Raw genomic sequence first — 16,441 nt, forward strand, 5'->3', positions numbered from 1 at the left:
GATGTCATCATGAACCCATTATGATCTTGCCATGATGATGTCAGGGAAACATGATGAAACAGGGAAACAGTGTATTTGCTTCATGTAATGTACCATTAAGCTTGCTGCTTGTACTGCTCTAATTACACATGAAACCAAGAAAACACTTAGAGAACACGGTCATTGAACCAACTACCCCTCGCATGCTAAGCGAGCACGCCACCATTTGAACTAAATTCCCTTTGTATTCTACAGTTATTCGTGAAGTTGAAAAATCTGTGGGAAAGCATAGGGTCTATATAGTTTGTTTCCCTCCAATTTATAGCCAGCGTTCAGCACAACATTATTGAAAATTTATGAAGTATAAATAAAGTAACTGGAGAATGCGGGCATCGATCCCGCTACCTCTCGCATGCAAAGCGAGCGCTCTACCGTTTGAGCTAATTCCCCTACATAGCGTGGCATGTTTTAGGTGAAACAGGGAAACAGTGTATTTGCTGCATGTAATGTACTGATGGGCTTGCTGCATGTACTGTTCTAATTACACATGAAACCAAGAAAACACTTGAAAAGCACATGAAAAGTCTGTGGGAAATCATAAGGTCTATATAGTTTGTTTCCCTCCAATTTATTGCCATCATAAGGTCTATATAGTTTGTTTCCCTCCAATTTATTGCCAGTGTTAAGCACAACATTATTGAAAATTTATAAAGTATAAATAAAGTAACTGGAGAATGCGGGCATCGATCCCGCTACCTCTCGCATGCTAAGCGAGCGCTCTACCATTTGAGCTAATTCCCCTACATAGTGTGGCATGCTTTAGGTGAAACAGGGAAACAGTGTATTTTCTGCATGTGATGTACTGATGGGCTTACTGCATGTACTGTTCTAATTACACATGAAACCAAGAAAACACTTGAAAAGCACATGAAAAATCTGTGGGAAATCATAAGGTCTATATAGTTTGTTTCCCTCCAATTTATTGCCAGCATACGGTCTATATAGTTTGTTTCCCTCCAATTTATTGCCAGCGTTAAGCACAACATTATTGAAAATTTATAAAGTATAAATAAAGTAACTGGAGAATGCGGGCATCGATCCCGCTACCTCTCGCATGCTAAGCGAGCGCTCTACCATTTGAGCTAATTCCCCTACACTGAGTCCATTGTTTTAGGTGAAACAGGGAAACAGTGTATTTGCTGCATGCAATGTACTGATGGGCTTACTGCATGTACTGCCCAAATTACACATGAAACCAAGAAAACACTTGAAAAGCACATGTAAAATCTGTGGGAAAGCATAAGGTCTATATAGTTTGTTTCCCTCCAATTTATTGCCAGCGTGTCATCATGAACCCATTATGGTGATGAAGACATCACGAACCCATTATGATGTCATCATGATGTCATCATGAACCCATTATGATGATGTCATCATGAACCCATTATGATGTTGTCATGATGATGTTATCCTGAACCCATTATGATGTCATCATGAACCCATTGTGATGATGCCATTATGAACCTATTATGATGTCATCATGAACCCATTATGATGTCATCATGAACCCATTATGATGATGAAGTCATCACGAACCCATTATGATGTCATCATGATGATGTCATCATGAACCTATTGTGATGATGTCATCATGAACCCATTATGATGTCATCACGATGATGTAATCACGAGCACATTATGATGTCATCATGATGATGTCATCATGAACCCATTATGATGTCATCATGATGATGTCATCATGAACCGATTATGATGTCATCATGAACCCTTTATGATGATGAAGTCATCACGAACCCATTATGATGTCATCATGATGATGTCATCATGAACCTATTGTGATGATGTCATCATGAACCCACTATGATATCATCACGATGATGTCATCACGAACACATTATGATGTCATGATGATGTCATCACGGACCCATTATGATGTCATCATGATGATGTCATCACGAACCCATTATGATGTCATCATGATGATGTCATCACGAACCCATTATGATGTCATCATGATGATGTCATCACGAACCCATTATGATGCTGTAATCATGATCCCACTATGATTTCGTCATGATGATGTCATCATGAACCCATTGTAATGAAGTCACCACGAACCCATTATGATGTCATCATGATGATGTCATCATGAACCCATTATGATGTCATCATGAACCCTTTATGATGATGTCATCACGAACCCTTCATGATGTCGTCATGATAATGTCATCATAAACCCATTATGATGATGAAGTCATCATGAACCCATTATGATGTCATCATGATGATGTCATCATGAACCCATTAAGATATTGCCATGATGATGTCAGGGAAACATGATGAAACAGGGAAACAGTGTATTTGCTTCATGTAATGTACCATTAAGCTTGCTGCTTGTACTGCTCTAATTACACATGAAACCAAGAAAACACTTAGAGAACACGGTCATTGAACCAACTACCCCTCGCATGCTAAGCGAGCACACCACCATTTGAACTAAATCCCCTTTGTATTCTACAGTTATTCGTGAAGTTGAAAAATCTGTGGGAAAGCATAGGGTCTATATAGTTTGTTTCCCTCCAATTTATAGCCAGCGTTCAGCACAACATTATTGAAAATTTATAAAGTAGAAACAAAGTAACTGGAGAACGCGGGCATCGATCCCGCTACCTCTCGCATGCAAAGCGAGCGCTCTACCATTTGAGCTGATTCCCCTACATAGAGTGGCATGTTTTAGGTGAAACAGGGAAACAGTGTATTTGCTGCATGTAATGTACTGATGGGCTTGCTGCATGTACTGTTCTAATTACACATGAAACCAAGAAAACACTTGAAAAGCACATGAAAAGTCTGTGGGAAATCATAAGGTCTATATAGTTTGTTTCCCTCCAATTTATTGCCATCATAAGGTCTATATAGTTTGTTTCCCTCCAATTTATTGCCAGTGTTAAGCACAACATTATTGAAAATTTATAAAGTATAAATAAAGTAACTGGAGAATGCGGGCATCGATCCCGCTACCTCTCGCATGCTAAGCGAGCGCTCTACCATTTGAGCTAATTCCCCTACACTGAGTCCATTGTTTTAGGTGAAACAGGGAAACAGTGTATTTGCTGCATGCAATGTACTGATGGGCTTACTGCATGTACTGCCCAAATTACACATGAAACCAAGAAAACACTTGAAAAGCACATGTAAAATCTGTGGGAAAGCATAAGGTCTATATAGTTTGTTTCCCTCCAATTTATTGCCAGCGTGTCATCATGAACCCATTATGGTGATGAAGACATCACGAACCCATTATGATGTCATCATGATGTCATCATGAACCCATTATGATGATGTCATCATGAACCCATTATGATGTTGTCATGATTATGTTATCCTGAACCCATTATGATGTCATCATGAACCCATTGTGATGATGCCATTATGAACCTATTATGATGTAATCATGAACCCATTATGATGTCATCATGAACCCATTATGATGAAGAAGTCATCACGAACCCATTATGATGTCATCATGATGATGTCATCATGAACCTATTGTGATGATGTCATCATGAACCCATTATGATGTCATCACGATGATGTAATCACGAACACATTATGATGTCATCATGATGATGTCATCATGAACCCATTATGATGTCATCATGATGATGTCATCATGAACCGATTATCATGTCATCATGAACCCTTTATGATGATGAAGTCATCACGAACCCATTATGATGTCATCATGATGATGTCATCATGAACCTATTGTGATGATGTCATCATGAACCCACTATGATATCATCACGATGATGTCATCACGAACACATTATGATGTCATGATGATGTCATCACGGACCCATTCTGATGTCATCATGATGATGTCATCACGAACCCATTATGATGTCATCATGATGATGTCATCACGAACCCATTATGATGTCATCATGATGATGTCATCACGAACCCATTATGATGCTGTAATCATGATCCCACTATGATTTCGTCATGATGATGTCATCATGAACCCATTGTAATGAAGTCACCACGAACCCATTATGATGTCATCATGATGATGTCATCATGAACCCATTATGATGTCATCATGAACCCTTTATGATGATGTCATCACGAACCCTTCATGATGTCGTCATGATAATGTCATCATAAACCCATTATGATGATGAAGTCATCATGAACCCATTATGATGTCATCATGATGATGTCATCATGAACCCATTGTGATGATGTCATCATGAACCCATTATGATATTGCCATGATGATGTCAGGGAAACATGATGAAACAGGGAAACAGTGTATTTGCTTCATGTAATGTACCATTAAGCTTGCTGCTTGTACTGCTCTAATTACACATGAAACCAAGAAAACACTTAGAGAACACGGTCATTGAACCAACTACCCCTCGCATGCTAAGCGAGCACACCACCATTTGAACTAAATCCCCTTTGTATTCTACAGTTATTCGTGAAGTTGAAAAATCTGTGGGAAAGCATAGGGTCTATATAGTTTGTTTCCCTCCAATTTATAGCCAGCGTTCAGCACAACATTATTGAAAATTTATAAAGTATAAATAAAGTAACTGGAGAACGCGGGCATCGATCCCGCTACCTCTCGCATGCTAAGCGAGCGCTCTACCATTTGAGCTAATTCCCCTACATAGAGTGGCATGTTTTAGGTGAAACAGGGAAACAGTGTATTTGCTGCATGTAATGTACTGATGGGCTTGCTGCATGTACTGTTCTAATTACACATGAAACCAAGAAAACACTTGAAAAGCACATGAAAAGTGTGTGAGAAATCATAAGGTCTATATAGTTTGTTTCCCTCCAATTTATTGCCATCATAAGGTCTATATAGTTTGTTTCCCTCCAATTTATTGCCAGCGTTAAGCACAACATTATTGAAAATTTATAAAGTATAAATAAAGAAACTGGAGAATGCGGGCATCGATCCCGCTACCTCTCGCATGCTAAGCGAGCGCTCTACCATTTGAGCTAATTCCCCTACATAGAGTGGCATGTTTTAGGTGAAACAGGGAAACAGTGTATTTGCTGCATGTAATGTACTGATGGGCTTGCTGCATGTACTGTTCTAATTACACATGAAACCAAGAAAACACTTGAAAAGCACATGAAAAATCTGTGGGAAATCATAAGGTCTATATAGTTTGTTTCCCTCCAATTTATTGCCAGCATACGGTCTATATAGTTTGTTTCCCTCCAATTTATTGCCAGCGTTAAGCACAACATTATTGAAAATTTATAAAGTATAAATAAAGTAACTGGAGAATGCGGGCATCGATTCCGCTACCTCTCGCATGCTAAGCGAGCGCTCTACCATTTGAGCTAATTCCCCTACACTGAGTACATTGTTTTAGGTGAAACAGGGAAACAGTGTATTTGCTGCATGCAATGTACTGATGGGCTTACTGCATGTACTGCCCAAATTACACATGAAACCAAGAAAACACTTGAAAAGCACATGTAAAATCTGTGGGAAAGCATAAGGTCTATATAGTTTGTTTCCCTCCAATTTATTGCCAGCGTGTCATCATGAACCCATTCTGGTGATGAAGACATCACGAACCCATTATGATGTCATCATGATGTCATCATGAACCCATTATGATGATGTCATCATGAACCCATTATGATGTTGTCATGATGATGTTATCCTGAACCCATTATGATGTCATCATGAACCCATTGTGATGATGCCATTATGAACCTATTATGATGTCATCATGAACCCATTATGATGTCATCATGAACCCATTATGATGATGAAGTCATCACGAACCCATTATGATGTCATCATGATGATGTCATCATGAACCTATTGTGATGATGTCATCATGAACCCATTATGATGTCATCACGATGATGTCATCACGAACACATTATGATGTCATCATGATCATGTCATCATGAACCCATTATGATGTCATCATGATGATGTCATCATGAACCGATTATGATGTCATCATGAACCCTTTATGATGATGAAGTCATCACGAACCCATTATGATGTCATCATGATGATGTCATCATGAACCTATTGTGATGATGTCATCATGAACCCACTATGATATCATCACGATGATGTCATCACGAACACATTATGATGTCATGATGATGTCATCACGGACCCATTATGATGTCATCATGATGATGTCATCACGAACCCATTATGATGTCATCATGATGATGTCATCACGAACCCATTATGATGTCATCATGATGATGTCATCACGAACCCATTATGATGCTGTAATCATGATCCCACTATGATTTCGTCATGATGATGTCATCATGAACCCATTGTAATGAAGTCACCACGAACCCATTATGATGTCATCATGATGATGTCATCATGAACCCATTATGATGTCATCATGAACCCTTTATGATGATGTCATCACGAACCCTTCATGATGTCGTCATGATAATGTCATCATAAACCCATTATGATGATGAAGTCATCATGAACCCATTATGATGTCATCATGATGATGTCATCATGAACCCATTAAGATATTGCCATGATGATGTCAGGGAAACATGATGAAACAGGGAAACAGTGTATTTGCTTCATGTAATGTACCATTAAGCTTGCTGCTTGTACTGCTCTAATTACACATGAAACCAAGAAAACACTTAGAGAACACGGTCATTGAACCAACTACCCCTCGCATGCTAAGCGAGCACACCACCATTTGAACTAAATCCCCTTTGTATTCTACAGTTATTCGTGAAGTTGAAAAATCTGTGGGAAAGCATAGGGTCTATATAGTTTGTTTCCCTCCAATTTATAGCCAGCGTTCAGCACAACATTATTGAAAATTTATAAAGTAGAAACAAAGTAACTGGAGAACGCGGGCATCGATCCCGCTACCTCTCGCATGCAAAGCGAGTGCTCTACCATTTGAGCTGATTCCCCTACATAGAGCGGCATGTTTTAGGTGAAACAGGGAAACAGTGTATTTGCTGCATGTAATGTACTGATGGGCTTGCTGCATGTACTGTTCTAATTACACATGAAACCAAGAAAACACTTGAAAAGCACATGAAAAGTCTGTGGGAAATCATAAGGTCTATATAGTTTGTTTCCCTCCAATTTATTGCCAGTGTTAAGCACAACATTATTGAAAATTTATAAAGTATAAATAAAGTAACTGGAGAATGCGGGCATCGATCCCGCTACCTCTCGCATGCTAAGCGAGCGCTCTACCATTTGAGCTAATTCCCCTACACTGAGTCCATTGTTTTAGGTGAAACAGGGAAACAGTGTATTTGCTGCATGCAATGTACTGATGGGCTTACTGCATGTACTGCCCAAATTACACATGAAACCAAGAAAACACTTGAAAAGCACATGTAAAATCTGTGGGAAAGCATAAGGTCTATATAGTTTGTTTCCCTCCAATTTATTGCCAGCGTGTCATCATGAACCCATTATGGTGATGAAGACATCACGAACCCATTATGATGTCATCATGATGTCATCATGAACCCATTATGATGATGTCATCATGAACCCATTATGATGTTGTCATGATGATGTTATCCTGAACCCATTATGATGTCATCATGAACCCATTGTGATGATGCCATTATGAACCTATTATGATGTAATCATGAACCCATTATGATGTCATCATGAACCCATTATGATGAAGAAGTCATCACGAACCCATTATGATGTCATCATGATGATGTCATCATGAACCTATTGTGATGATGTCATCATGAACCCATTATGATGTCATCACGATGATGTAATCACGAACACATTATGATGTCATCATGATGATGTCATCATGAACCCATTATGATGTCATCATGATGATGTCATCATGAACCGATTATGATGTCATCATGAACCCTTTATGATGATGAAGTCATCACGAACCCATTATGATGTCATCATGATGATGTCATCATGAACCTATTGTGATGATGTCATCATGAACCCACTATGATATCATCACGATGATGTCATCACGAACACATTATGATGTCATGATGATGTCATCACGGACCCATTATGATGTCATCATGATGATGTCATCACGAACCCATTATGATGTCATCATGATGATGTCATCACGAACCCATTATGATGTCATCATGACGATGTCATCACGAACCCATTATGATGCTGTAATCATGATCCCACTATGATTTCGTCATGATGATGTCATCATGAACCCATTGTAATAAAGTCACCACGAACCCATTATGATGTCATCATGATGATGTCATCATGAACCCATTATGATGTCATCATGAACCCTTTATGATGATGTCATCACGAACCCTTCATGATGTCATCATGATAATGTCATCATAAACCCATTATGATGATGAAGTCATCATGAACCCATTATGATGTCATCATGATGATGTCATCATGAACCAATTGTGATGATGTCATCATGAACCCATTATGATCTTGCCATGATGATGTCAGGGAAACATGATGAAACAGGGAAACAGTGTATTTGCTTCATGTAATGTACCATTAAGCTTGCTGCTTGTACTGCTCTAATTACACATGAAACCAAGAAAACACTTAGAGAACACGGTCATTGAACCAACTACCCCTTGCATGCTAAGCGAGCACACCACCATTTGAACTAAATTCCCTTTGTATTCTACAGTTATTCGTGAAGTTGAAAAATCTGTGGGAAAGCATAGGGTCTATATAGTTTGTTTCCCTCCAATTTATAGCCAGCGTTCAGCACAACATTATTGAAAATTTATGAAGTATAAATAAAGTAACTGGAGAATGCGGGCATCGATCCCGCTATCTCTCGCATGCAAAGCGAGCGCTCTACCGTTTGAGCTAATTCCCCTACATGGAGTGGCCTGTTTTAGGTGAAACAGGGAAACAGTGTATTTGCTGCATGTAATGTACTGATGGGCTTGCTGCATGTACTGTTCTAATTACACATGAAACCAAGAAAACACTTGAAAAGCACATGAAAAATCTGTGGGAAATCATAAGGTCTATATAGTTTGTTTCCCTCCAATTTATTGCCAGCATACGGTCTATATAGTTTGTTTCCCTCCAATTTATTGCCAGCGTTAAGCACAACATTATTGAAAATTTATAAAGTATAAATAAAGCAACTGGAGAACGCGGGCATCGATCCTGCTACCTCTCGCATGCAAAGCGAGCGCTCTACCGTTTGAGCTAATTCCCCTACACTGAGTTCATTGTTTTAGGTGAAACAGGGAAACAGTGTATTTGCTGCATGCAATGTACTGATGGGCTTACTGCATGTACTGCCCAAATTACACATGAAACCAAGAAAACACTTGAAAAGCACATGTAAAATCTGTGGGAAAGCATAAGGTCTATATAGTTTGTTTCCCTCCAATTTATTGCCAGCGTGTCATCATGAACCCATTATGGTGATGAAGACATCACGAACCCATTATGATGTCATCATGATGTCATCATGAACCCATTATGATGATGTCATCATGAACCCATTATGATGTTGTCATGATGATGTTATCCTGAACCCATTATGATTTCATCATGAACCCATTGTGATGATGTCATCATGAACCTATTATGATGTCATCATGAACCCATTATGATGTCATCATGAACCCATTATGATGATGAAGTCATCACGAACCCATTATGATGTCATCATGATGATGTCATCATGAACCTATTGTGATGATGTCATCATGAACCCATTATGATGTCATCACGATGATGTCATCACGAACACATTATGATGTCATCATGATGATGTCATCATGAACCCATTATGATGTCATCATGATGATGTCATCATGAACCGATTATGATGTCATCATGAACCCTTTATGATGATGAAGTCATCATGAACCCATTACGATGTCATCATGATGATGTCATCATGAACCTATTGTGATGATGTCATCATGAACCCACTATGATATCATCACGATGATGTCATCACGAACACATTATGATGTCATGATGATGTCATCACGGACCCATTATGATGTCATCATGATTATGTCATCACGAATCCATTATGATGTCATCATGATGATGTCATCACGAACCCATTATGATGTCATCATGATGATGTCATCACGAACCCATTATGATGCTGTTATCATGATCCCACTATGATTTCGTCATGATGATGTCATCATGAACCCATTGTAATGAAGTCCCCACGAACCCATTATGATGTCATCATGATGATGTCATCATGAACCCATTATGATGTCATCATGAACCCTTTATGATGATGTCATCACGAACCCTTCATGATGTCGTCATGATAATGTCATCATAAACCCATTATGATGATGAAGTCATCATGAACCCATTATGATGTCATCATGATGATGTCATCATGAACCCATTGTGATGATGTCATCATGAACCCATTATGATCTTGCCATGATGATGTCAGGGAAACATGATGAAACAGGGAAACAGTGTATTTGATTCATGTAATGTACCATTAAGCTTGCTGCTTGTACTGCTCTAATTACACATGAAACCAAGAAAACACTTAGAGAACACGGTCATTGAACCAACTACCCCTCGCATGCTAAGCGAGCACACCACCATTTGAACTAAATTCCCTTTGTATTCTACAGTTATTCGTGAAGTTGAAAAATCTGTGGGAAAGCATAGGGTCTATATAGTTTGTTTCCCTCCAATTTATAGCCAGCGTTCAGCACAACATTATTGAAAATTTATGAAGTATAAATAAAGTAACTGGAGAATGCGGGCATCGATCCCGCTACCTCTCGCATGCAAAGCGAGCGCTCTACCGTTTGAGCTAATTCCCCTACATAGAGTGGCATGTTTTAGGTGAAACAGGGAAACAGTGTATTTGCTGCATGTAATGTACTGATGGGCTTGCTGCATGTACTGTTCTAATTACACATGAAACCAAGAAAACACTTGAAAAGCACATGAAAAGTCTGTGGGAAATCATAAGGTCTATATAGTTTGTTTCCCTCCAATTTATTGCCATCATAAGGTCTATATAGTTTGTTTCCCTCCAATTTATTGCCAGTGTTAAGCACAACATTATTGAAAATTTATAAAGTATAAATAAAGTAACTGGAGAATGCGGGCATCGATCCCGCTACCTCTCGCATGCTAAGCGAGCGCTCTACCATTTGAGCTAATTCCCCTACGTAGTGTGGCATGTTTTAGGTAAAACAGGGAAACAGTGTATTTGCTGCATGTAATGTACTGATGGGCTTGCTGCATGTACTGTTCTAATTACACATGAAACCAAGAAAACACTTGAAAAGCACATGAAAAATCTGTGGGAAATCATAAGGTCTATATAGTTTGTTTCCCTCCAATTTATTGCCAGCATACGGTCTATATAGTTCGTTTCCCTCCAATTTATTGCCAGCGTTAAGCACAACATTATTGAAAATTTATAAAGTATAAATAAAGTAACTGGAGAATGCGGGCATCGATCCCGCTACCTCTCGCATGCTAAGCGAGCGCTCTACCATTTGAGCTAATTCCCCTACACTGAGTCCATTGTTTTAGGTGAAACAGGGAAACAGTGTATTTGCTGCATGCAATGTACTGATGGGCTTACTGCATGTACTGCCCAAATTACACATGAAACCAAGAAAACACTTGAAAAGCACATGTAAAATCTGTGGGAAAGCATAAGGTCTATATAGTTTGTTTCCCTCCAATTTATTGCCAGCGTGTCATCATGAACCCATTATGGTGATGAAGACATCACGAACCCATTATGATGTCATCATGATGTCATCATGAACCCATTATGATGATGTCATCATGAACCCATTATGATGTTGTCATGATGATGTTATCCTGAACCCATTATGATGTCATCATGAACCCATTGTGATGATGCCATTATGAACCTATTATGATGTCATCATGAACCCATTATGATGTCATCATGAACCCATTATGATGATGAAGTCATCACGAACCCATTATGATGTCATCATGATGATGTCATCATGAACCTATTGTGATGATGTCATCATGATCCCATTATGATGTCATCACGATGATGTCATCACGAACACATTATGATGTCATCATGATCATGTCATCATGAACCCATTATGATGTCATCATGATGATGTCATCATGAACCGATTATGATGTCATCATGAACCCTTTATGATGATGAAGTCATCACGAACCCATTATGATGTCATCATGATGATGTCATCATGAACCTATTGTGATGATGTCATCATGAACCCACTATGATATCATCACGATGATGTCATCACGAACACATTATGATGTCATGATGATGTCATCACGGACCCATTCTGATGTCATCATGATGATGTCATCACGAACCCATTATGATGTCATCATGATGATGTCATCACGAACCCATTATGATGTCATCATGATGATGTCATCACGAACCCATTATGATGCTGTAATCATGATCCCACTATGATTTCGTCATGATGATGTCATCATGAACCCATTGTAATGAAGTCACCACGAACCCATTATGATGTCATCATGATGATGTCATCATGAACCCATTATGATGTCATCATGAACCCTTTATGATGATGTCATCACGAACCCTTCATGATGTCGTCATGATAATGTCATCATAAACCCATTATGATGATGAAGTCATCATGAACCCATTATGATGTCATCATGATGATGTCATCATGAACCCATTGTGATGATGTCATCATGAACCCATTATGATCTTGCCATGATGATGTCAGGGAAACATGATGAAACAGGGAAACAGTGTATTTGATTCATGTAATGTACCATTAAGCTTGCTGCTTGTACTGCTCTAATTACACATGAAACCAAGAAAACACTTAGAGAACACGGTCATTGAACCAACTACCCCTCGCATGCTAAGCGAGCACACCACCATTTGAACTAAATTCCCTTTGTATTCTACAGTTATTCGTGAAGTTGAAAAATCTGTGGGAAAGCATAGGGTCTATATAGTTTGTTTCCCTACAATTTATAGCCAGCGTTCAGCACAACATTATTGAAAATTTATGAAGTATAAATAAAGTAACTGGAGAATGCGGGCATCGATCCCGCTACCTCTCGCATGCAAAGCGAGCGCTCTACCATTTGAGCTAATTCCCCTACATAGAGTGGCATGTTTTAGGTGAAACAGGGAAACAGTGTATTTGCTGCATGTAATGTACTGATGGGCTTGCTGCATGTACTGTTCTAATTACACATGAAACCAAGAAAACACTTGAAAAGCACATGAAAAGTCTGTGGGAAATCATAAGGTCTATATAGTTTGTTTCCCTCCAATTTATTGCCATCATAAGGTCTATATAGTTTGTTTCCCTCCAATTTATTGCCAGTGTTAAGCACAACATTATTGAAAATTTATAAAGTATAAATAAAGTAACTGGAGAATGCGGGCATCGATCCCGCTACCTCTCGCATGCTAAGCGAGCGCTCTACCATTTGAGCTAATTCCCCTACATAGTGTGGCATGTTTTAGGTGAAACAGGGAAACAGTGTATTTGCTGCATGTAATGTACTGATGGGCTTGCTGCATGTACTGTTCTAATTACACATGAAACCAAGAAAACACTTGAAAAGCACATGAAAAATCTGTGGGAAATCATAAGGTCTATATAGTTTGTTTCCCTCCAATTTATTGCCAGCATACGGTCTATATAGTTCGTTTCCCTCCAATTTATTGCCAGCGTTAAGCACAACATTATTGAAAATTTATAAAGTATAAATAAAGTAACTGGAGAACGCAGGCATCGATCCCGCTACCTCTCGCATGCTAAGCGAGCGCTCTACCATTTGAGCTAATTCCCCTACACTGAGTCCATTGTTTTAGGTGAAACAGGGAAACAGTGTATTTGCTGCATGCAATGTACTGATGGGCTTACTGCATGTACTGCCCAAATTACACATGAAACCAAGAAAACACTTGAAAAGCACATGTAAAATCTGTGGGAAAGCATAAGGTCTATATAGTTTGTTTCCCTCCAATTTATTGCCAGCGTGTCATCATGAACCCATTATGGTGATGAAGACATCACGAACCCATTATGATGTCATCATGATGTCATCATGAACCCATTATGATGATGTCATCATGAACCCATTATGATGTTGTCATGATGATGTTATCCTGAACCCATTATGATGTCATCATGAACCCATTGTGATGATGCCATTATGAACCTATTATGATGTAATCATGAACCCATTATGATGTCATCATGAACCCATTATGATGAAGAAGTCATCACGAACCCATTATGATGTCATCATGATGATGTCATCATGAACCTATTGTGATGATGTCATCATGAACCCATTATGATGTCATCACGATGATGTAATCACGAACACATTATGATGTCATCATGATGATGTCATCATGAACCCATTATGATGTCATCATGATGATGTCATCATGAACCGATTATGATGTCATCATGAACCCTTTATGATGATGAAGTCATCACGAACCCATTATGATGTCATCATGATGATGTCATCATGAACCTATTGTGATGATGTCATCATGAACCCACTATGATATCATCACGATGATGTCATCACGAACACATTATGATGTCATGATGATGTCATCACGGACCCATTCTGATGTCATCATGATGATGTCATCACGAACCCATTATGATGTCATCATGATGATGTCATCACGAACCCATTATGATGTCATCATGATGATGTCATCACGAACCCATTATGATGCTGTTATCATGATCCCACTATGATTTCGTCATGATGATGTCATCATGAACCCATTGTAATGAAGTCACCACGAACCCATTATGATGTCATCATGATGATGTCATCATGAACCCATTATGATGTCATCATGAACCCTTTATGATGATGTCATCACGAACCCTTCATGATGTCGTCATGATAATGTCATCATAAACCCATTATGATGATGAAGTCATCATGAACCCATTATGATGTCATCATGATGATGTCATCATGAACCCATTGTGATGATGTCATCATGAACCCATTATGATCTTGCCATGATGATGTCAGGGAAACATGATGAAACAGGGAAACAGTGTATTTGATTCATGTAATGTACCATTAAGCTTGCTGCTTGTACTGCTCTAATTACACATGAAACCAAGAAAACACTTAGAGAACACGGTCATTGAACCAACTACCCCTCGCATGCTAAGCGAGCACACCACCATTTGAACTAAATTCCCTTTGTATTCTACAGTTATTCGTGAAGTTGAAAAATCTGTGGGAAAGCATAGGGTCTATATAGTTTGTTTCCCTCCAATTTATAGCCAGCGTTCAGCACAACATTATTGAAAATTTATGAAGTATAAATAAAGTAACTGGAGAATGCAGGCATCGATCCCGCTACCTCTCGCATGCAAAGCGAGCGCTCTACCGTTTGAGCTAATTCCCCTACATAGAGTGGCATGTTTTAGGTGAAACAGGGAAACAGTGTATTTGCTGCATGTAATGTACTGATGGGCTTGCTGCATGTACTGTTCTAATTACACATGAAACCAAGAAAACACTTGAAAAGCACATGAAAAGTCTGTGGGAAATCATAAGGTCTATATAGTTTGTTTCCCTCCAATTTATTGCCATCATAAGGTCTATATAGTTTGTTTCCCTCCAATTTATTGCCAGTGTTAAGCACAACATTATTGAAAATTTATAAAGTATAAATAAAGTAACTGGAGAATGCGGGCATCGATCCCGCTACCTCTCGCATGCTAAGCGAGCGCTCTACCATTTGAGCTAATTCCCCTACATAGTGTGGCATGTTTTAGGTGAAACAGGGAAACAGTGTATTTGCTGCATGTAATGTACTGATGGGCTTGCTGCATGTACTGTTCTAATTACACATGAAACCAAGAAAACACTTGAAAAGCACATGAAAAATCTGTGGGAAATCATAAGGTCTATATAGTTTGTTTCCCTCCAATTTATTGCCAGCATACGGTCTATATAGTTCGTTTCCCTCCAATTTATTGCCAGCGTTAAGCACAACATTATTGAAAATTTATAAAGTATAAATAAAGTAACTGGAGAATGCGGGCATCGATCCCGCTACCTCTCGCATGCTAAGCGAGCGCTCTACCATTTGAGCTAATTCCCCTACACTGAGTCCATTGTTTTAGGTGAAACAGGGAAACAGTGTATTTGCTGCATGCAATGTACTGATGGGCTTACTGCATGTACTGCCCAAATTACACATGAAACCAAGAAAACACTTGAAAAGCACATGTAAAATCTGTGGGAAAGCATAAGGTCTATATAGTTTGTTTCCCTCCAATTTATTGCCAGCGTGTCATCATGAACCCATTATGGTGATGAAGACATCACGAACCCATTATGATGTCATCATGATGTCATCATGAACCCATTATGATGATG

At 38.8% G+C, this 16,441-nt stretch overlaps 13 non-coding genes across 13 annotated transcripts; all 13 read right to left on the reverse strand.

Annotated features, from left to right (window-relative positions):
• Positions 1–356: 356 nt before the first annotated feature.
• On the reverse strand, positions 357–429 carry TRNAA-UGC (transfer RNA alanine (anticodon UGC)). The gene has a single exon. It is a non-coding gene; the product is annotated as a tRNA-Ala (tRNA).
• Positions 430–707: 278 nt separating this feature from the next.
• TRNAA-AGC (transfer RNA alanine (anticodon AGC)) lies at positions 708–780 on the reverse strand. The gene has a single exon. It is a non-coding gene; the product is annotated as a tRNA-Ala (tRNA).
• Positions 781–1,058: 278 nt separating this feature from the next.
• Positions 1,059–1,131, reverse strand: TRNAA-AGC (transfer RNA alanine (anticodon AGC)). The gene has a single exon. It is a non-coding gene; the product is annotated as a tRNA-Ala (tRNA).
• Positions 1,132–2,993: 1,862 nt separating this feature from the next.
• TRNAA-AGC (transfer RNA alanine (anticodon AGC)) lies at positions 2,994–3,066 on the reverse strand. The gene has a single exon. It is a non-coding gene; the product is annotated as a tRNA-Ala (tRNA).
• Positions 3,067–4,953: 1,887 nt separating this feature from the next.
• On the reverse strand, positions 4,954–5,026 carry TRNAA-AGC (transfer RNA alanine (anticodon AGC)). Its single transcript has one exon. It is a non-coding gene; the product is annotated as a tRNA-Ala (tRNA).
• Positions 5,027–7,197: 2,171 nt separating this feature from the next.
• TRNAA-AGC (transfer RNA alanine (anticodon AGC)) lies at positions 7,198–7,270 on the reverse strand. The gene has a single exon. It is a non-coding gene; the product is annotated as a tRNA-Ala (tRNA).
• A 3,496-nt stretch (positions 7,271–10,766) lies between these two features.
• On the reverse strand, positions 10,767–10,839 carry TRNAA-UGC (transfer RNA alanine (anticodon UGC)). Its single transcript has one exon. It is a non-coding gene; the product is annotated as a tRNA-Ala (tRNA).
• Positions 10,840–11,117: 278 nt separating this feature from the next.
• Positions 11,118–11,190, reverse strand: TRNAA-AGC (transfer RNA alanine (anticodon AGC)). The gene has a single exon. It is a non-coding gene; the product is annotated as a tRNA-Ala (tRNA).
• Positions 11,191–11,468: 278 nt separating this feature from the next.
• On the reverse strand, positions 11,469–11,541 carry TRNAA-AGC (transfer RNA alanine (anticodon AGC)). Its single transcript has one exon. It is a non-coding gene; the product is annotated as a tRNA-Ala (tRNA).
• Positions 11,542–13,077: 1,536 nt separating this feature from the next.
• On the reverse strand, positions 13,078–13,150 carry TRNAA-UGC (transfer RNA alanine (anticodon UGC)). The gene has a single exon. It is a non-coding gene; the product is annotated as a tRNA-Ala (tRNA).
• Positions 13,151–13,428: 278 nt separating this feature from the next.
• Positions 13,429–13,501, reverse strand: TRNAA-AGC (transfer RNA alanine (anticodon AGC)). The gene has a single exon. It is a non-coding gene; the product is annotated as a tRNA-Ala (tRNA).
• A 2,238-nt stretch (positions 13,502–15,739) lies between these two features.
• Positions 15,740–15,812, reverse strand: TRNAA-AGC (transfer RNA alanine (anticodon AGC)). Its single transcript has one exon. It is a non-coding gene; the product is annotated as a tRNA-Ala (tRNA).
• Positions 15,813–16,090: 278 nt separating this feature from the next.
• Positions 16,091–16,163, reverse strand: TRNAA-AGC (transfer RNA alanine (anticodon AGC)). Its single transcript has one exon. It is a non-coding gene; the product is annotated as a tRNA-Ala (tRNA).
• Between the last annotated feature and the right edge of the window lie 278 nt (positions 16,164–16,441).

Source organism: Spea bombifrons, chromosome 5 (assembly GCF_027358695.1).
Source record: "Spea bombifrons isolate aSpeBom1 chromosome 5, aSpeBom1.2.pri, whole genome shotgun sequence".
NCBI lineage: Eukaryota > Metazoa > Chordata > Amphibia > Anura > Pelobatidae > Spea > Spea bombifrons.